Raw genomic sequence first — 12114 nt, 5'->3', positions numbered from 1 at the left:
TTGCCTGTAGGAAAAATACGAATCTAATCTCGAAATTGGTTGGTTTTGTATAAAGGCACTGAATCTATGAACTACTTTAACAAACTGACATACTAAGTTCTTTAATAAGAAAGTTACAATCACTGCACTTCTATTATGACTATATATGTGTGTATATAAACATACACACACACACATATATATATGTACACTCATGCATATTGTCTTAATTCTTTTCTATCTTTTCCTCTCCAAGACTTCATTTCCACTTCCTCCTTTCTGTGGGATTTCCTTCCACTTTGCGTGTTCAGCTCATTGGTACCAAGCCTGTCTGTATGCCTCTCTCTGCCTACGGCTCAACTTAGTTCTTCCAGCGGGGGATCTTCCTATACCCTTTCCAACTCCTGCCAATGAACATCCTTCTCCTTGAGGATTTCACCTTACATTGCATCTTTATCTCCCAAGAGCCTTTGCAATTCTGCCTCCGACTGGCTCCCTTTGCAAAATTTTCCAGAAACATGCCCGCCTTTCATGTTTTCATCTGCCAATGAGATACTAATGCATCTGATTTCTCCCAACTACAGAATGACTGTTTTATACAGTAGTGTTCAGTATGCATTTTACATTATATAGATAATGAATATGTATTGTTATCATCTTAATGATATATATATAGGTATTTTAAAAATTCATGGGAATGGAATTAGAATATGTTTATTTGGGGGCAAGTCATTAATTTTGTGTATCATTTTTATTATTTGTGGTTTTCATGAACATATTAAAGACTCCTTATGTGTGTGAATTTCAAGAAATTTTGCAGCAAAAACAAGCTTGTTAATGCTATATTACACAATTTTTTAAAGTATTATGGTGTATGTGTGTGGTAAACTTTGACTATAATAATCAGATTTTCTTTCTTCGGCATGACCAGGTTAGTTTATTGACATTCTTGGCATAACTGCTATGGATATGTGTAAGTGGAAGTCAGTGTTTCGTCATCAGAGCTTATTGGTTGCTTTTCCACTCTGTACCTCAAAGGACTGACAATAGGAGTTGAGTATGGCAAATCACGCTTTCTATTCTTATGATCTGAATGATTTTAATATGACAAAATCAGCACATATGCGTTATAAACCTAGCAAGCTGTTAGTGTCATTCAGATTTTTTTGAATCAGTGAACAAGTGGTACAACTTCTCGAGGCTGCTGCTGTTATCAAGAGATACATTTCATAAACAGGAGGAAATACTCAGGCTTCCTCCAGATAATGTAATCTCATCTAAATTTGCAATAGACATGGCAAGCATTAATTTGCCTACGCACTACTGACTGTCTTTAGTTAACACATGACAATATTGCCATAGAATGTTTGGAGAGTGGGGAGTCTTGTCCAACCACACGCATGGTCCTTGTGAAAACCTCACTGGGGCCTCTAAGACTCCTGAGCTCACTCATCCACCTTCTTTCTTTCCTCCTCGTTGATTCAGCCACATAGGCCTTTTGCCATTGCTCCAGCATGCTCGTGCCCTGAAGTTTTCTTCTGACAAGTCCCTCACATCTTCTCAAAATGAATTTCATTTGTTGTTACCCCGGTCTCAGGATAAATGATTTTACATCACTAAAGTTATTCATAAAGAGTCTCCTTGAGTTGCCACCTTCAAGATCAGTCTTTTACTTGTCTTCTCTTTGCCACCATGTGAAATTACCTCGTATGTTTTTATTCTTGGTCTAGTGAAACACATAGCCCTCTGTATATTTTATAATACAGATTACAAGTTCCATGAAAACAGAGTCCTTCTTGTTTGTAACAGCCATTTCCTTTCTGCCTTAAGCATTGTTATTTATTGAATAAAATGGATTATCTAAATAAGTATGTGTTCCTTTTGTCCATGTTCCAAAAATAAAAGTAGTTACTGCAAATATATGTAGGATATTTAGACACAAACCATGGTGTATGATTTTTGTTTCAGGCTACACAGCAAAAAAAGAAAAAAAAATGGTAGCACATCATCAATGACTCTGGGCAAATATAAGTTGGGAAAGAAGAAGAGTTTGTTTTTAGCACCTAATTCAAAATTGGGGAACAAAAGGACTTTGCTTTTAGTACTTTTTATAATTCAGTTGAAACTGGTCAGTTGTGGATTTAAGGTGCTTGAGAGGTGTTCGGAATTGAAGACAAGGGTCTGTAAAGATAACATATTATTTTAGCCGTCACTGCTCCTTCAAAATTGAAACTGTGTTCACCAGGATTCTCCTTTGGGAAGTGAGAGTTATTCCGTGTGGGGGTTTGCCTGGCTCTGATTGTTCAGCTGTGTATCAACTGGCTTGGGTTCAGCAGAGGTCTCTGCCATTTTGCATTCAATCCTCCAGAAAGTCACCACCCAAATATCCTACAACAGGGATCAGGCTTCGGTTTAAGTGCTGCTCCCCTCACATACTTGTGTTCTAGTCATTTAGAGAAGTGTGATTAAAAACCATTATGTGCCCTAACAGATGTGACCTTAAACAGTCTACTAAGGTTAAAAAAAAAAAAAGGTGCAAAGCAGTAGTGGTTATACTAACACCAGGAAAGTATTATATGAGCTGAACCACACCAAATAACTTCTCATTGATTACTACCTTCTGTTTCAAGAAAAATACCGTCATGTTTAAGAATGAACTGCAATATTCTTAAAAAAAAAAAAAAGACCCCTCTCCCCATCTCTGCTCTCACGGTTCTAATGAGGAAGAAATTAAACTGAGATGGCCACTGAATTTTAAATGTTCTTCGCTAAAGAGGATTTACTGGATTGTTACCATCTTCATTTCTTCGACTCTCAGATAATTTACTCCATGTGCCCAAAATACAAAACAAACAAAATAAGATGATGGAAATTATTTAGAACATGAGATCCTCTTGTTCAAAAATCTCTCTTGTAAATACTAAAGCCTGTTTAGTGATCTTAGTAAGTAAGCTAGCTACCTTGTTTCCTAAAGTTGACAGACAGACTTTTGCTAACTTGACTGAGAGATCCCAAAATCTTCTCAAAATAGTTTTTGGTTAGTTTGCTTTTCGATGTGTGAGTTGTGTGCGTGTGTGTGTGTGTGTGTGTGTGTGTGTTTCATTCAATATGGTATATCTTGTCCACAAACATGAAGAAGCTTTCAAGTGTTTGGGGGAAGGGAAATGAACAAGAAATTCAAAATTTCTGTGTGGTTTTAAAGCTCCATTAGGTATTACCACTGAAGTATGGAGAGGGAACATGTAATACAAACATCTGATACAATAGAAGATTTATTTTGTTGGTAGAGACAGACACGCCACTCTGCTCTCCCCACGTTCATTTCTTAGTGTGGATCAGTGATAACGAGTTTATAAGAGAATCACTGAGTAAAGAAAAGGACATGTGACCTAGGGAACTGGACTATTTATTTAGTAATATTAGGTAGAAAACACTACAAAGCACCTGGTGCAGTAGCCTAATGGCTAAAGTCCTCATCTTGCATGTGCAAGGATCTCATGAGGGCACCGATTGGTGTCCGGCTGCTCCACTTCCCATCCAGCTCCCTGCTTGTGGTCTGGGAAAGCAGGTGAGGACAGTCCAAAGCCTTGGGACCCTGCACCCATGTGGGAGACCTGGAATAAGCTCCTGGCTCCTGAGTTCCATTGTATCAGCTCAGCTCCAGCCATTGCGGCCACTTGGGAATGAATCAGTGGACTGAAGATCCTTCTCTCTGTCTCTGCTTCTCTCTGTAAATCTGACTTTCCAATAAAAAACAATGAATCTTTTTAAAAATTGCTATAGCAGCTGTCTGAGAGGGTCTATTACCGATTCGCACACTGCCTCACCAATGTCTGTAATAGATTCAGAATGCACTGTTTCCCCCTTAATTGTCAGACTCAGGAGTTTGTTCAAGTTTGTTTGTGCTTGCCTTAGACTTGAAGTGCACACAACTATAAAACACAATCATTGCATGTTAGAAAAGGTAACTGAATTGATTGTAACATAATGAATGAAATTAAGACGAAGTAATTCCATTATAGTTACACCATAGTAAAGTATGCGATTTTAAAGTTACTGACATTTTGAGACATTATCGAGTAAAAAATATATTTTGCAATAATCTTTTCAGATACAAATAAATATTATTTTAGCAGTTCCTACGCAGCATGTGCAACCAGAGAAGCATTAAAAAAGTACATCAGGAGACTGTACTCAACTTGGACCAATTTGCCCAGATTTTTATATGAAACTAGCCTCTACAGAATTGCCTGCCTCTTCAAATATTATCAGATTTAACAATCGCTTTAAAGTTTGCGAACTAATAGTCTGCTATTGTGGATAATTGCAGTGACATGTTGCATAGTTTGAGTGAGTTAAATTGTATGTGTCATGAGGGTATAAATCAGACACCTGTGGAAAAACATCTTCCTTCATCCTTGCCTCAGGAGATACTGCCAGAGAACTGAGGACAGTTGGAATTGAAACAAAGCCATCCATGCACTCTGTAAACCCACATCAATTTTTGTCCTTCAGTTGGACTGAAAATCAGTGAGATCCGTCAAACGGGAAAGACAAATTTATCAAGGGGTATAAGTCTTAGCAACAGGAAACTGAAGCACTAACAGATTCAAGACATAGACGTTTGAGACAGCAATTGAACGTCTCGTAAGAGGGCCACACTCGTATCAGAGTGCCAGGATTCAAAATACATCTCAGTGTGTGGTTCTGATTTCCTGCTCATGTGTACATGGGCAGGTGGTAAGTGAAGTTCAAGTTCTTGGGTCTGTGTTGGAGACCTGGTCTGAGTTACTGGTTCCTGATTTCAGCCCAAATCAGCTTTGACTGTAGCAGGTGTTTGGAGAGTGAAACCACAGATAACGTCCCTTCCTCTGCCTTTCAAATAAACAAACAGCAAATCAATATAAAAAATGTTTACAAATCCACAAGTTCCAATGGGTTTGCCGTTTCCAGCCTAGGGTTCCCAGCTGCATATACCAATGCTGGCATCCTATACCGCTTGCTTGTTGGAGTGTTGGCTGCCTCAGTTATTACTCAGCTTCCTGCTAATGTGGCTGAGAAGCCAGTGGGGGTGAGGGATTGGAGGAAAGTTTCAAGTACCTGGTCCTGCGTCACTCATACAGAGGGGCAGAGTAGAGCTCCTGGCTCCTGGGCGTGTGCCTAATGTAAACTTGGTTGTTTCAAGTTAGGCTTTGCCTCTTAATTTTGTATTTCTTATCTCAGGTGTGTGTTAGTTTCCCTAGATGTTTCAAGATGTTACTTCGTAAAAACGATCTCATTGAAATGATTTGGAATAGGAGAGGAAAAGAGATTTTGGTGGAGAAGTGGGAAAATTGGCGGATAATGGGCTAAGAATGTAGCCGTAAAAAGCCTCGATCTGAAAACCTTGTCTGTCTTTTCACTGCGGCCTAACTCTTGGCAGGTTACTTCCCTTATTTGATTCTCAGTTTCCTGAGATTGCAAATAAGGATAACAACTTACAGAACTCAACAAAATCACACAGATTGATGTGTGCAATGGGCCGAACACAAGGTCTGAAATACAGTAGACTATTAGGGTTTTTTGTGTGTCATAAAATTCCTTTAGAAAGCTTGTCGTCTATCTTGTCTGAATTAAAGGCAAAGCATTTTCAGTATTATTTTTTCATGATCAAGTTTGGTTAAAACAGTACACACCAAAACTTTTGCATTGAGGCATCACTAATGCTGCTGTGGTACCTGGAGAGAATGTTTTTATGAGTGCAGCACACACACACACACACACACACACACACACACACACGCAAAGACGACCTAGGTAAGCGCTGGAGACAAGCCTGGTGTTGCTGCCTGGATGTTTCAACAGGACCATTCCAGTCTTTGTCGGCACTGTGCATTTCCCTGTTCAATGGCTGCTAAAGGGAATGGACAAACACTGAAGTGAATGACTTAACAATGGCATGCCTCTGGAGTGTGGCGTGCAGTTCATAGTGAAAGGAAAACATTTAGACAAATATCTAGAAATGGATTAAGAAGGTGACATTGGAAGTATAGCTCTAGAAAGTGGCAGGAAGTCAGGAATTCATGCATCCCCTTCTGTTCCAATCCAGTAACTCTTAGCTGGTTACTGGTTACTCTTAACAGTGGTTCAGTACACTGGGATACGCATGTGCACACTGGTCCACAGTCACACGTGCTTATAACACACAAAGACACGTACACACATTGGGACCCGTTGCCCAAATATGACTTCTGGTTTTAAAAAGCATGACTTTGCCTACTCATGGAAATCATTAAAATCATTGATGCATTTCTTTTCATCTTACTTTATTTTATAAACCTCACCAATTAACGTACTTTAACCTACAGACAACATCAAGTTTAATTTAAATGAAGACAACGTCAAGTTTTGGGACTTCTGTGAAATGATATTTTGATAACTAAATATCACAGGTCAGATTAACTTCCATGTGAAATATATCAGATTTTTGTCTTAAATCTAAAACTGTTTTTCTGTTGATACAATATGAGCTTATTGAAATTTGAGGATTTTTGTTTTAGTTATATTCAGTGATCATTTTGAGATTGAGTTATCATCTTAAACATACAAATGGCTGCTACATTGTTTCCTGAGAACCCTAACTTAATTACAACAGTCTTCCGTACAAAGTCTTCAATGTGTCTCTGTAAAGACCAAGGCTGAATGCCTCCAGTGATGCTCACAACTGTCAAGAAAATCATACTCAGGAGATTCACGAGTTTTGACGTCACAGTTTTCAGTGAAAACACTTGTTAGCAGGAGTAGCCAAATCTGTATGACAAGGAACCACTGACATGTCATTTCACTTTTTCACTCAAGACTTGTACGTGATATGTTAATTACAATAATACAGATTCAAGTACATATCCTTGTTGGTGAGATGACTTCCGTGTAACTTACAAAATACACATGCTTTCGTCATTCTCATGTCTTCCTACTTTTCTTTTCCTGCAGTTTAGTGGAAGACCAAACAGGAGATATGAAATGAATCCTTCAGTTTAAAATTTCCTTTTTGAAAGGGGAATTGCTTATTTAGGTAAAGTATGCTTTGGGAAAATAAAGGACCCTAACTAACGTATCAGTTAATTTTCCATTGCTGAAAGACAAGTAGAATCATATTGTTTGCCCTTCTGTTGTAATTTTTTAAAGTATTATCAATAAATCAAGATTGAGGTCTCCTACATATTCAATATGGTAGGAATTCTTGGTAAATATCTTACATAAGATTTTTTAAATTCATTCATTACAAATTAAAATATTTAGTCATAAGGGGATCCAAAGTGGGTTCTTAAATTATATTGTTCTTTAAATAAATAAAACGAACTGATTTCACTTTGCCCATTTTTGATGTAACAAATGATTTCGTGGAATGTAACACGAGAGTGCAACTTTCCGTCAACTGCACTCTCCAACACTGTCCCACTCTAATATTTTGGTTTTGAGGCTTAGGACTCATGTCTAGTGAAGTACCGGGGTCGAAATATTCAGTTGTGACATGGTCATTCGTTTCTGTCTCAGGGGCTAGGTGCGTTTTAATAGATGGGATGAGAGAGAAAGGGTTGTTTTGTCTCTCAAGAAATTGCTAAACCAGATGTTGAAAAGGGAGGAGAGATCTAAAAATTTTAGCTGAAAAACACTTCCCAACGAATTAAAAACTGACATCCAGTCAGCAGCAAAACCTGCAGCCAGAGAGCTCTGGGCAGTCCGAGTCCACCTCTGGTCACTCTCTATTCCTCCAAGAGGTGACTTTTCCAGGTCACTTCTGATTGTGTATTTGTGGAGGATTTGTGCTGGAGGCGTGCAGATGACCATCTGCTGCCCAGATCAAAGGCGTTCATCTCCGAGTTCCCCACTGCCACAAGGGTCAACGTGGAATTTCACCCAGCCACTCATTTACTGCATCTTAAATGTTAAGGGAATTTAGTGTATCCAATACTTAGCTAAACATAACATACAATCATACAGTAGTGATAGAATCAATTTTTATGTAAATTATACTATTTTCTGTTTGGTTCCTCACAGAGAAAAAAAAATAGCACTCCCTTCCTTCCAAGATCTTGTAAACTATTCATTCTGTCGTAGAAGGTAAAAACCTTGGTCAAAGTCCTCTTTTCAGAACATAAAATGGTTGTAAAAGTCGAAGCTCATTTTCGACATAAAGAAATGTTTCTGAATGGAGTTTGCCTGCTTTGGCGTTAAACAAACTTTCCTCAGCTCTGAAATTTTCCAAGATATCCTCAAAAAAAAAAGATTTATGTTACACACTGAAAACTTGAAAACCAAGCAAATGAGCCCCCACACTTTCATCTTACAGGCCAGACGCCAGTGAACGTCCTTGGCCGTCCAACAGAGGGCAGTGCAATTCCACAGATGAACTCCAGAGTCCCGCTTACCAAGTGGACGTCTCGGGTGGAAACCCCTGAAACCTCTCTCAGTGTAGCTACCTCAGGAAAGAGGGAATTATTGCACTTAATTAAAGTGTATTGACACCATATGGAGCTCCACCTCCTTGCCACTTCTTTTCGGATTCATTAATGATTTTTTAAAAATCAGAGACCCATAACAGGCACTATTCCCTTAGATTCCATGGGTGAACCCCTCAACAAGAAACCTACAGAAATGCAGGTGCAGCCCAAGGTTCCTTCGCAAACAGAAATCTTCCCAGCGAGTTGACTGCTGTGCGTCTTCTTCAGAACGCAAAGCAATGCCCCTGTACTCTTTTCTAAAAAAGAAAAAAAAAAAGAAGGAAAAAACCAGTGCTTTAATGGACAGCGTGCTTCTCCATAGGCAACGTTTTAAAAGACAGAGGTGCTCTAATTAATTTTGTTAGGAAAGTGCATAGAAATATTTCAATTTTCCCGTGAACTTTTGAAGTCATCACGGTGTGTCATGGCAGCACTACCTCCAAGCTGCCTTTTGCTTCTCTTCCCCTTACACTGACTTTTTCTTGATGTATTTAACGTTTAGAGCACTGGTTTAAAATAGCCCCTCTACTTTCTGTGTACAAAATAACAAAGAGTCATGTAGGTAAAGGGTAATCATTGTAGATTATTTGGAAAATATAAATACTCAAACAAAAGTGTAAAAGGACCCATATTGCTACTTTCTAGAAAAACACTGTCAACCTGATTTTTTTTTCTGTGTTTGCAGGAAATAGGTACCCATTTCATCTATGTTGATGTATATTCTTCACATAGTTAACACATATTTTATGTGTATGTACTATATCTATCAAATGTTGGATTCTATAACTAGCTCTATGATTTTTCCAATTGTGTCTTGCTCCTTATGTTCTGTAGACTTTTCTAAGCCTAAAGGTTATCAACATAAGGCTTTAAATAGCTACATTTTAACCTTTGATTTTAGAAGCCTCTGTTATGCTCTTATGTGTTTAGATTTACACATTATATATTATTACATTATGTGAATTTACTGTAACTCATTTACTTTCTCTTTTTACACGAAGGACATATCTGAAACTTCCGTGTCAGAGAGGTTGAAAGTTGATTCCAAGGCAGCAACATTCCACATCAATTCTTGTAATTTGAAAATTAAAGTAGTTCACGACTACTGTAGATAACTAATCACTTCAATAATGACATCTTAAAAGAGAATGATGTTGTTTGTCTATTTATTTTAGGTTTTTTTAGTTTGTATGATTGTTTGCTGTGAGGGGTTTTCGGAGCGATCCCGATGGTCATTGCGAGGGAGGGCAGGGGTCCAGAGGTGGAGCCAGGCTCGGAGCAGAGAAAGCTCTCCTCCCTGACAGGAAAGAGCTGGCGTGGATTGGCACATGCCTCGCTGGGTCAGACACAAAGATTAGTCACTTCTCACCACGGTGTTGAGGATTTTCCTGCACACCCCCCCCCAAAAAAAAAATGTTCTGCACCTTAATTGTCGACAAATGTCTTGTTAGAGTTACAAGCCAGTCTAGATTATCCTAAAATCTGCCAAGATCAGCAAAATTATACTTCAACACAACAAATGGCTAAATACTAAAATGAAATAGACACGAGACAGCTGAATGGTACCTTATAGCCATTTTAAGGTATATAGCAGCCGGTCCTGTATATAAACTAAAATTGAAATGTCAATGAGCTAATCATAGGTTGTGGTTAGGACTTGCTTTTTTTTTTTTTTTAACATACTGGTTACTCAAACCATGTCAATTCCATAACATTGCAAATTGCTGTTGATGTTATATTGGGACTCTTAATTGACTGGGATGATATTCTACCAGCTCTAACTTCGGACCAGAAATGGTCTCCCCAAGAAACTGTTCAACCCATCTGGACAATAAGTAGCTGGACTCTATGCTTGGTATACGTTTCCAAGGAAAGAATCTTGATTGAATTTGAACTGTAATACTGCATCAAGGTGGAGGAATCCACCAGGGGGGAGGGGCGTGGGGAGGGGTGGGGGAATTCCCAGAGCCTGTGAAACTGTCACGTAATGCAAAATAATTAATAAAAAAAAAAAAAAACCAAAGACAACAACAACAAAAACAAAACAAAACAAAAAAGAGAATGATGAACACACGTTGGATGTTTTTAGGAATGAGACGAATATTTTTGTAATTGTATTTTGATGAATTTTCAAAGTAGAGTTTGTTTCTCTTGTTTTTGTAACTATTTGTTACAGACGCACGCATTTACATGTAATGAAGTCCTCTGGGTACTTGTTAAGATAAAACAGAATATATGGCACTTTATCAATATTCAAACGCTCAGAAATATTTTCTGATACTTTTTTTTCTTCCACTGTAAAAAAAAAAAAAAAAAAAACAACTCAGAAGTTAAACTAGATGTTTCACGATAGCATTTAGAAGTATGCACCTTGTCACTAAACTTGAATGATAGCTATAAAATGTTTAAAAATCTGACAAAATCGAGTGAAGGTAGTTCCAAGAACACGTCTTCTGGGCAGAAAGCTTGCTTTTCTCATCTAGCTCCACTTTCCTTAAATCCTGGTTATCTGTCAACTGATTCACTTCATTGCACTGATCCCAGAGTCATTTTCTGGATTCCCCAGTAACCATATGCTTGATGACGCAGAATGAATACAGAGCTAACCACAGTCAACCACCTTCCTTTTTTTTTTTTTTTATCATTTAGCTGTCTAAACATCTGTTTTTACATAGTTTTACAGACCTTGAAGTTATAAAAGACCTTTTACACTTTGTTGAATAGGTAAAGTCTGGCTTTCCATTTCCTAATAGTGTACATGAGGAACCTTAAAGTTGGCAAAAATATGAAGCATAGATTCCAGTGGTACAGCCAGCTGAGAGCCAAATCCCGCGTTGATGCGTATTGTAATACTCATTGCACCACACCTTCTTTTACTCTACTAAATTATTTTTCATGTGAAAAGATCTGATTGCACACAGTATGCATAATGCAAAATATTATTTAAACATCATGTGCGTGTGTTCACAGACAAACACATGGAAGGAACATAAGAGAGTGTATTATGAAGTGTACGCAAGCAAAAGCACCCAAGTCTATACACATGGAACTATTTTCAGCTCATATAATTAGTCAAAGAAAAAAATAAATAGCAACTTTCAGAATCCTACATTTCTTTACACTCTGGCCAATGGATTATTTTAAACAAAGAAACATTTTCAGCCTTAATCATAGCTCTGAGTAAATGAAAGCGTTCTTGTACATTTGAATTTCACAGGTTTTGTGTTTCACGCTGGGAGTCGGGCTTTCACAGTTTTTTAACTACCTTAAAACCTTGTTAACTTTCAGCTGAAATTGCTGTTTAACAATGTCATGTTCTTGTGGGAATACATGATCTTTTGGAAAGCAGTTTTGAGGAACTCTATTCCCAGAGCAAGCTAATCCCAAATTGGTGGTGGGAGGGAGGGGAGGCAGCAGTAGCTGAGAAGACCAACCAAGCCTGGGGAAGCAGGCTGTGCTCAGAGACAAATGGTGGACTGGACCAGAGATGAGATTGTGTTTGTTTGTTTCTCCCAAACAAAAATTAAGCAATACGCAGGAAGAGTTTTCTCCTTGAGAATGACAGGGACCAGTTCTGTTGCTTCTGATGGGGGAGTAGAGACCACCTGCTTGGGATGTCCTCATTCTGCTCCGTCCGATGAGGACTTCCCAG

The sequence above is a fragment of the Ochotona princeps genome, chromosome 17, assembly GCF_030435755.1.
Source record: "Ochotona princeps isolate mOchPri1 chromosome 17, mOchPri1.hap1, whole genome shotgun sequence".
Classification (NCBI taxonomy): domain Eukaryota; kingdom Metazoa; phylum Chordata; class Mammalia; order Lagomorpha; family Ochotonidae; genus Ochotona; species Ochotona princeps.
Note: the sequence above shows the minus strand (reverse complement) of the source record.